The following is a 10052-nucleotide window of genomic DNA, read 5'->3' as shown; positions in this document are numbered from 1 at the left end:
GCAAGAGCTTCACCAGCCAAGCCCTCTAGGGAGCCCCTCAGCTTACTTTTTTTCTAAAATTCTAAATTCAGTTGTGCTCTGTAGAGTAACTATCACTATTATATAAAACACAATGGTAAACATCTTTGTGGGTTTTTTCCTTCTATGGAGTCACTTCTCAGACTACTACCTTTCAAAAAGATTTTTCATTAGTTTTTTTAAAATTATGTGCTATCGTATGTGCTTGCGTGAATTTATATGGACTGCACGTGTGCAATATCCGCAGAGACGAGGTTGAGGATGCCAGTTCCCTTAGAATTGGAATTCCAGCTGGTTGTGGGCTATAGGATGTAGTTCCTTGGTACTGAACCTGGGTTGTTTACAAAAGCAGTAAGGACTCTTAATCGCTGGAACATCTCTCTAGCATTCAGACCACTGCCTTAAAGCTCAACTTCAGTGTCAAACAGGATGGGCCTTTCCATGTGCCTTGAAACACACGAACCAGATTTAAAGTGTACAATGTGTGCCTGGCAAAGACTGATGAAAAACAGGAAGTAGGATACTGTGTGTGTCTCTGCTGTAGCTCTCGTGCCACTCTGTTAAATCTTAAACAATGGATTTCTAGCTTCGTTTTGACAGTGTGTCTCCATTACCCCCCCCATCTCACTTCTTGTAAAGCATTTTAAATGGGTGCCAGAAACTGAACCCAAGCCTTGGGAAGAGTACACAGTGCTCTTAACCTGAGATACCTTTCCAGCCTTCATAATTGTAGTTTTATTTCTTAGATGATGTTTGGAACATGAGTAGATAAGAGATTGATTTTCTATTGTTTTAAAACTTAATGTAGGGCCATAAGATGACTCAGCATATAAAGGCAGATGTTGCCAAACCTGATGACCTGAATTCATTCTCTGGAAGTCGTGTGGTGGAAGGAGATATTTGACTCTTGCAAGTTGTACTCTGATCTCCATATATGTACAGTGTCATGTGTATAGGCAACGCCCAAAATAAATGTTAGTGTGAAAAATAATCTCACTGTAATATCTTACATTAAGAATATATGATTTTTTTTTCAACTTGGTGTGTTCCATTTAATGTAAGGCTTTGGGCATTGTATAGTTTATGTGAGCTTCTTCTAAGTGTGGTTAGGATGCCTTTGTGTGAATATACCAATGACTCTGCAAGCATCCATTAAGGTCACTTCATATAGTTGCTCCATTTGTTGGGATCTGTGCTTCTTTCCTTTATGCCACGATCCCCATTGGCTCTTTGGCCACAGCTACTGGATGTGCTGTGCTATAGTAAACATTAGGGTAGTTTTAATTCATTATAGCAGGTGTCTTCATAGGAGGAGCAGATAGAACACAGAAATAGAAGGAAGGCATGCAAGGGCTCAGGGAGACACCAACATCCATCCACCGGGGAAATGGCCTCAGGAGAAAGCAGCCCCGAGGGCCCTGGTCATGCTTCTCTGTGGTGCCTGCAGTCTCTGTGGTCTAAGCTTCCTTGGTTGGGATCTTTGCTATGATAGCTGAACAAGGCAACTATCCAACTAGCCCTCATGGCCCTGGCCACTCAGCTGAGTGCAGGAAGGGTCAAATGACTTTTTGAGGATCTATTGAAGTGACTGTGGAAGATGCTCACTATCTTCTAAAGCTCCACAGGCGTCATTTCCCAGCCTGGCAGCTGGCAGCCATGGCCCAACTTAGGGAAAAATGACTTATTTGTGGAACAAAGCAGAATGGGCCATGAAGGAGAGGGACACTACCTGAGTTTAATAGTTTGAGCTCAGGTTTGCCTGTGCAAACCTTTCCTAAGGTTCTTTTGGTGATCCCTATCCCACCTTTGGGTGTTTGCAGAACCCCCAGCTAGGCACAGAGCATAGTACATTAGTACATGGTTGCAGCCCTCCTGGAATATTGCATCAGAGTCCAGGTGATGACCGTGTTCCTGTGACACGCACCAGGAGACTATGATAGAAGCCCAGGCAGATGTGTGTGCGATGCACCTCTTGTCTTTCTTTTCTTGTTCTTAAGCAAGTGACTTGGTTTTTTATCAGGGCATGGCTTTTCCTTGGAGGCTGAAATGAAGAGATTTCTGGAGCTTGAAATGGCAATAGTCATTAAATTAACCCGGCTCCCCTCAGAACATCTTCTCAGTTTGTCCTGAAAATGACAAGAGAAGAAAACAGACAGAGCATTGGTCCTGGGGCCTCAGGAGCCAGGCAGCTTCTGGTATCTATTCCATCATCTAAGACACACGACAGTCAACTCTACCCTATGACAGGATTTACCTCCTCAGATAAACGGTTGCATTTTCCCATCGCTTCAGCAAGACACTATGGCAGATAAATGCGTTAGAGAAAATTAAATCCTGTGGGTTTATTTATTTTGCTTCTTCTTCTTCTTCTTCTTTTTTCTTTTTTTGTTTTGCCCCAAGTGGGTAACGATAATAAATGTGAATAAAAGCAATCAACATATTGCACTGGATATTAGAATTGATGTTGCTAACATAATTAAGAAACTCATTTCATTAAGATTGCTAATTATAAGATGTTTTAAAAAATCAGCCCAGACTGTATATAATTCAAGATAGGACTGGAATTTATTAGATGGAAGTGGGTTCAGAAATCTGTGAACATGTGGTTTGAGATGATACTCTGAGGTGACATGAGGAAGGCCCAGGTAAGTGGAGTTGATATGCTCTGTGGACTCACAACAATGGGGAGTGAGGCCCCAAGTAGTTGAGTGTGATGGAACTATCCAGCCATGGGGGAATGGCACCTGACCCACTATGTCAGGGAACTACTTCATTCTGGGTTCACCTATGACCCCAAGGTAATTCTACCTATCACAGGTTTCCACCCACACATGTGGAACATCACTTAGCATTGGGGAGTGTGTTAAGAAGCCATCAGCAGAGGCACAAGCCTCTGACAGAATCTCAGGGTCTGATTTCTACAGGCACATGAATGCCAGCTTTTACTGTCAGCCCCAGCTGAAAGGTCTAGCACAGGGACCTTGGAAAAACACTGGGACCTTGGAAAGATACACCGTCGCTTGCCCCTCTAAGCAAAAAAAAGGAATTAGGATTTCTATCTATGGTGGTGGCTAAACAATATAAGCTTTGTTTATTTTTGTAATTCTGGGGGCTGAACACAAGCATGCTAGACTGGCACTGTACTCCTCAGTAACAGAAGTTCCATAGTGTGAAGCAAAGTACTTTAGGCAGGATCTTACACAAGATGGGTCAGGTTTGTGTCTATTGAGATTTCTCTGAGCCCTTCTTAGAAGCTGTCTTAGTTTGTTTTGGTGGTGTTGTGATAAAATATCAGGACAAAATCAAGTTAAGGGAGAAAGGCCACAGATCAAAATACAATCTTGGGGGATGTCAAGTTTGCAGGAGCACGGAGCAGCTGGCGACTGCTGAGTCCACTGAGGAGAGCAATACATGCATATTAGTGTTCAGCTAGCTCTTTCCATTTCATACAGCCCAGGGTCCCCTGTTCAGGGAATGCTCCAGCCCACAATTAAGATGTGTCTTTCCTTAATTAACATAATTAAGATAATCCCCTTAAGACAAAGGCCCATATCCCAAGTGATTCTAGTGGACATTTCACACTGACCAGCACAGGTGACTTTTTTCCTTCATGGACAGTATTCACAGAGCGACTGCCAGGCTCCAAGTACCAAATGGGGATGGATGGTGCTGTTAACATGACTAAAGATCCTAAGAGCAAAAAAGAATAAGAGTGACATCGCAGTTAAAACTTCCTTTCTCCACCAGCCTGTGTTTCTGGTTCTCTCTCTCTCTCTCTCTCTCTCTCTCTCTCTCTCTCTCTCTCTCTCTCTCTCTCTCTCTTTATGTGTGTATGTGTGTTGTGTCTGCTGTCTGTGTTTCTCTATCTTTCTGTTATGTTGTCTCTGTCTCTATCTCTGTCTCTGTCTCTCTGTGTGTGTATGTGTGTTGTGTGTCTGCTGTCTGTATTTCTCTATCTTTCTGTTACTTTGCCTCTGTCTCTGTCTCTCTCGCTCTCTCTCTCTCTCTTTCTCTTACACACACACACACATACACACCCCTAAAGGAAGGACTACCTTGGGTGCTTTTATCTAATGGTAGCTGATATGACCCAGTGGGAGCCAATGATAGAGTGTCACCATTGAACTGGCCCTACCAGGTAGCAGACCCTTAACCTGAACCCATCCCCTAACATTATGCAGTTGATAGCTGCCTTAGTTACGATTTCTGTTGCTGTGATGAAACACGATGACCAAAAAGCAAACCATGGAGGAATGATTTATTTGGCTTACACTTCCATATTGTTGTTCATCACCATAGGAAGTCAGAACAAGAACTCAAACAGGGCATAATCCTGAAGGAACTGATGCAGAGGCCATGGAGGGGTGCTGTTTACTGGCTTGCTTCCAAAGCTCACTTGGCCTGTTTTCTTAGAAAACCCAAGACCACCAGCCCAGGGATGGAACCACCCACAGTGGGCTGGGCCCTCTCCCATCAATCACTAAATTAAAAAAAAAATGTCCTACAGCTGAATATAATGGAGGCATTTTCTCAACTAAGGTTCCCTCCTTTCAGATAATTCTAGTTTATTTGTCAAGAATATCCAGCACCGAGGCACACATCTGTTTATGATGTCATTGTGCCAGAACCATCAAAGCAGAGCTCAAGTGCTGTCCAACTAGGAGTTCTAAGAGTATTTAGGTCTGGAAGAACTAGTAGCACCAAAGGTGAGACTTGGCCAGCACTGGGATGCATGGACAATGAGACAGAACAAATGGTCTTTCTGGGAAAACAGAAAATCAGGTAGAACGTGTCATCAGGGTATTAGCGTAGTGGGTCACACAGACACTGTGCTTGTGGGCCTGGGTCAGATCTCATGAGCAGGCCACCTACAAATGACATTGTGGCATGATGGAGAGAGCTTGGAACTTAATTCTGGAGCACCAGTGGGTTAGGATATGGCTAAGCCAATATCAGTTGCATGTTTAAATGGTTTAATATGGTCCCTGGAACCTGGGGTATCTTTTTACTGTTCTCTGAAATGGTAGGTTTTCGGAGACTAGATGAGCAAGGACATTAGTCATGCAGAGGATTGATGTAATGGAGATTTCTTGGGTAGGACTGGTGCTAGGTGGGGCTGGTAGGATACTTGAATCTCTCCAAAACAAGGAGTGGAGGAAAACACATTTTGCAGGAGGTTTTGTCTGTGCATGCATTTGTGGATCAGAGTAACTTTCTGAGAGTAAGGCACAGATTCACAGTTCAGGTCCGTCACCTGAAATATTTCCAGAGTTCCAAGCCCCCAAACAAGCATATATGAAAGCTTTTCAGTGCATTTTGTGATGGTCTACAGCAGTCTTGTTGGTTCAGATATAAAGGCAGAAGAAAATATAAGCTAGGTCTTTCTTTAAGAGGGAGCAACAGAAAGAGAAAATGAGATTCAACCTATTGTCAAAAATGAAAATTTCTCAAATGTGGATGTGTGGCTTAAAATGAGGATGTACTCAGAGAAGGAGGAACACTGAAGGTGTTGCTGGTATGATCTGTTTAAGCACAGAGCTAAACCCACTGAACCACTTCACTGAAGGCAGTAAAGGATATGGTGAAGGTAAAGGAGCCCAGGCATGCTTGAAGCAAGTTTCACCTTTGGTTGTATATTTTCTTTTCATTAAATAAATATTCATTAATGTTTTAAGCATTCATATAAACTGTTAAATTTGAAGTCCAATCTTCAAAATGTTTGCCCAGCAATATTCATTTGAGCGTTTACAGTGCAAAAATCAGAATTAAAACTCCAAGCATGGATTTAACCTCATTAATAAGAAGGCAAGAAAAGAGAGAAGCTAAAGAGCAGGGAGAACGCACAGGAGTATTTTGGGCTGTCTTTCTTGAAAGTCTCCAGGATAAAAGAAGACATCAGTAGGATAGAGCCACTTTTTACATGATATATTTAATGATGGAGTAATGACATAGGGAATAATAACAAATTCTAAGCTGTGACACCAGCCACAAAGGTAGAACAGATGGATGAGTCATGTGAGATCATGGGTCTGGGATGGGGTTTCCCTCTGATTTTCATGATCCAACACTGATGTCAAGGCATGGGGTAGAAACGAAGTTTCTGTTTTGGAGTTAAGCCTTGTGTGCACACAAGGAACCAGAAGCTTGGTAAGCAGTCAGTTCAAGAAGGAAGTAAGCTAGTGAAATGTGAAAGCCTCAAAGAACATAGTTTTTGTTAATATGTGGGCACCAATGTTTAGAAATAAATAAGAGGGTAAAGTAGGGTGTCCACTGACTGTCTCAATGGCAATAAAGAGCATGGTGTCCATGGAGCAGCTCAGTGATAGTAAAGACCCATGTGACCTTAATCAACTACCTTAATAACAATGAAAAGAATGGGCACCACTGACTGCCTCTGTAGCAACAAACTGACAGGTGGTCATGAAGCACCTTAAGCTCAATATTGAGCAAGGCAATCACTGTCCACTTAAACAAAAATGGAGAGTATGATACCCATCAGCAACAATGAAGATCCAGGTGACTATCAAATACATTAATAACAGTGAAAATAAGGGCCACCAATAACTGTCTCAGTGTCAATAGAAAACATGGTACTTGTGAACCAACTCAGCAATAGTGAAACCCAAGGCAATTGTCCTAATTTCATTTCTGTTAACTGAAAGCAAAATATCCTGACAAAAAGAAAATCAGAGGAGAAATGTTTGTGAATCTTTCAATTCCACGTTATAGTCAATCACTCCAGGGAAGTCAACCCAAAACTTGAAGCAGGTAGTCATAACCACAGTCAAGAGCAAGGGGAAATAAATGTGTGCATGCTATTGGTTATCTGGCTTTCTCTACTATGTAATTCAGCACCCAAATCCTGAAATGATGCTGCTCACTTTTATCTGGGCATTTGTCTTAGTCAGGGTTTCTATTCCTGCACAAACATCATGACCAAGAAGCAAGTTGGGGAGAAAAGGGTTTATTTAGCTTACTTCCGCATTGCTGTTTATCACCAAAGAAAGTCAGGACTGGAACTCAAGCAGGTCAGGAAGCAGGAGCTGATGCAGAGACCATGGAGTGATGTTCTTTACTGGCTTGCTTCCCCTGGCTTGCTCAGCCTGCTCTCTTATAAAACCCAAGACTTCCAGCCCAGGAATGGCACCACCCACAAGGGGCCCTATCCCCTTGATCACTAATTGAGAAAATGCCCTACAGCTGGATCTCATGGAGGCATTTCCCCAATTGAAGCTCCCTTCTCTGTGATAACTCCAGCCTGTGTCAAGTTGGCACACAAAACCAGGCAGTACAGCATTTTCACATAAAGTAACAAAATTAAGACAAGCCCTAATAGACATATCCACAGGTCAACCTGATCTAGACAATCCTTCATGTATCCTCTCTACCCAAGTGATTCTACACTGAGCCAAGTTGACAACTAAAAGCAACAACTTCATTGACCATTAATTATCTTACAGGAATAAAGAGAAAGTTAGCCCTCAACTGTATCAACAAGAGAAAGCAATCATTGACTGTCTCAACAGTAACAAGAAGCAGCATGACTATTAGCCTCATTTAACTGAGCTTCATGGAGAAGCCTTGGCACCTCTACTGTGCTCTTAAAATCACCAGAATACCTAAAAGTCTTTCACGTTCAATAGTTTATGGAATATTTACCCCAAGTCAGAAAACTGGCAGGTATATTTCCAGTGTCAGTAAATTTAGTCTGATGATTAAACAGATCTGTAAAGGCCTGCTAGTCACTACCCATAAAACCTGGCCCAACTACACTCATCCTGTTGACCCTCAAGAGAAAGAAAGGTGGCCATGATATTTTCTGATGACTGTAGAGGGGATCATAGGAGATCATATAGGGCTATATGCTGTATGGAGATTCTTCTGCATAGAGGTCTGTTTGTATCCAGGTAGGACTTTGCTACATAAGAACAACTGTATTTTGAAATAGGTTATACATCTAATATCTATAGTTCTGTAGCAATGTAAGCATGCATCCACTTTGCGTAGTACAGAATAATATGTATATGTGCTATCTGTTGGCTGGGCTGTTTCACTCCAATGATGGTTGGAACAATGTATGTGTGGCTTGAGCAGCTCAGCTTCACAGTCCTCTATACTCCTATACCAGTGATGGTTGGGCCTGGCTTAACTGAGTATACCAGAAACAGAACCAGAAAAAAACTAGAGTCTAAATACAGCACAGTGGTCTCATTCTATTGAACAAACAAGTCTCCTGGCTGAGGCCAAAGTCTACTTGTGAGGACAGAACTCAAATGTTGGATAGAAATTCTCTAGTTACATGATACAGAAGGGTACAACAATCTAGAGAAGCAAGGCCCACTGTGTAATATCCATAGATCAGGAGCAGGAACCTCTTATTTACCAGAACATGTTTGTCTGCCATGAAATACCTGTGAGCTGGGAGCTAAGGCACACCATGAGCACAATCCCTGGCTGCAGGGATCTGAGACTCTCAGAGGGAGACTCTAGCTGCCACTCCCACTATGGAAAAGATGCATGTGTTGTAAAGGGTTTAGGGCCAGCATCAGAGGGAGCTGGCACCCAGTGCCTCCTTTGTGGGATGATTACTAAGAGGACACAGTGCATGGCCAATGCTAAGAAAAGAAGCAGGGTGGTATCAAGGCAGCTGAAGGTTTCTGTAGCATCATTATTTAGGGGTCAGGATTTGGAGTGAGTCAGGGCTTCTCTGGATTCTATTTCCTCCTCTGGGAATGATGAAGAGTTAGATCTGAGTCCTCTCTTATACATGGAAGGAAACCGTTGTCCTATTTTTCAGACCCAGCCTATGGAAGGGCTGCTTCACAACCCAGACAGGGTCTAATCCAGTCCTTGTTCAACTTTCTCAGCACATATGAGCTTCCTGGGCTGTAACAGTAGTTCAGATGAGACCCTGGGTCTCAGGGTCAGAGACCAACTAGCCTGAGATATGTGAGCATTCCTTGTTGTGTTACTCTATAGTAACTTGGGTTCTCTGAACCTAGTGTCCATCTGCAGAGAAGTACCCTATTGTTCCTTGGCATGCCACTGAGTGGGGAAGAGAAAGTTAAGCTGACCACATGTTAGTTCACAGCTGTGAGAGATCTTTCTCTTCGGTGGCATTCTACCACGCTCCTTTCCTCCGAGGTTCTGGAGGGACAGTGGCCCTTGTCGAAAATCCTGCAGAGAGCAATGATTCACTGGAGGCTGGGGTAGGGGCAGTGATCAGAGCACCTCCCATCAGAGCCATTTCCTGCTGTGCAGTTGTAAAACATGTGACTGAGTGCCATTCCTAGCATTTCCCTGGTTCACAGGCACTTCAGGTTCAACAGCAGTGGTCTCTACAGCCTGTCTCTCATTCTCTTCATTCTCTTCTCTTCTAACATCATTCTGGTTTGATCAGTAGTACTTCGGACATTGTTCTGACAGCCAGAGGGGAGGTACTCTCACCTAGACCGGGTGTCTTGCAGACCCAGTATCTGCCTCACCAGATCATCTTGACTGCCATGGTCCCAGAGTTGGTGCTAGCATCCTAACCCCAAAAGTACCTCCCACTTGCAAAGACTGGAGGTCTGTGTAGAGGTCTCCTTAGGCTACTGAGTATGACTGAGCATCTTAGGGGCTGAAGTCTTGGGGTCCTCAGCTAGATTAGGAAGTTGAGTGGAGAAAGCTTCTCTACCTTTGAGCTCTCCTCATTCAGATCCTTCTGTAATCCACTGTGGGCTTTTCCTCCCATGTGTCTGGGTCCCTAGGCATAGAGTTGTGTTGCTTAGTATTCACATAGGACCTGGAACTGCCTTGTACCCTTAACATCCTAGATACAGATAAGCTTAAATCTCAGGATACTCATCGAGTGCTTCATCCCATTCTTACAATATTTCCCTATCATATGGCAGTTGGACTTATATAACCTGGGGTCAAGTACAGAAAACCTCCTCACAACCTTGCAGCGTAGGATGCTGAGAGCTTCTGAAAAGCAAGCAGATATGGGCTAGAGGGAATGGACTCAGGCAAGCAGATATGGGCTAGAGGGAATG

The 10052-nt window shown here is 43.3% G+C and overlaps 1 long non-coding RNA gene across 1 annotated transcript in view; it reads right to left on the bottom strand.

Moving 5' to 3' along the window:
• Positions 1–2023: 2023 nt before the first annotated feature.
• Positions 2024–10052, bottom strand: part of LOC116081729 — a 9734-nt gene continuing 1705 nt past the window's right edge. The window contains exons 2-3 of the long non-coding RNA XR_004114983.1: positions 3605–3708; positions 2024–2144 (exon numbers count right to left, since the gene is read on the bottom strand). This is a non-coding gene — a long non-coding RNA (uncharacterized LOC116081729). The remainder of the gene's footprint in view (positions 2145–3604; positions 3709–10052) is intronic.

The sequence above is a fragment of the Mastomys coucha genome, unplaced genomic scaffold (genome assembly GCF_008632895.1).
Source record: "Mastomys coucha isolate ucsf_1 unplaced genomic scaffold, UCSF_Mcou_1 pScaffold11, whole genome shotgun sequence".
Taxonomy (NCBI): domain Eukaryota; kingdom Metazoa; phylum Chordata; class Mammalia; order Rodentia; family Muridae; genus Mastomys; species Mastomys coucha.
Note: the sequence above shows the minus strand (reverse complement) of the source record. Positions and strands in the feature narration are given on the sequence as shown.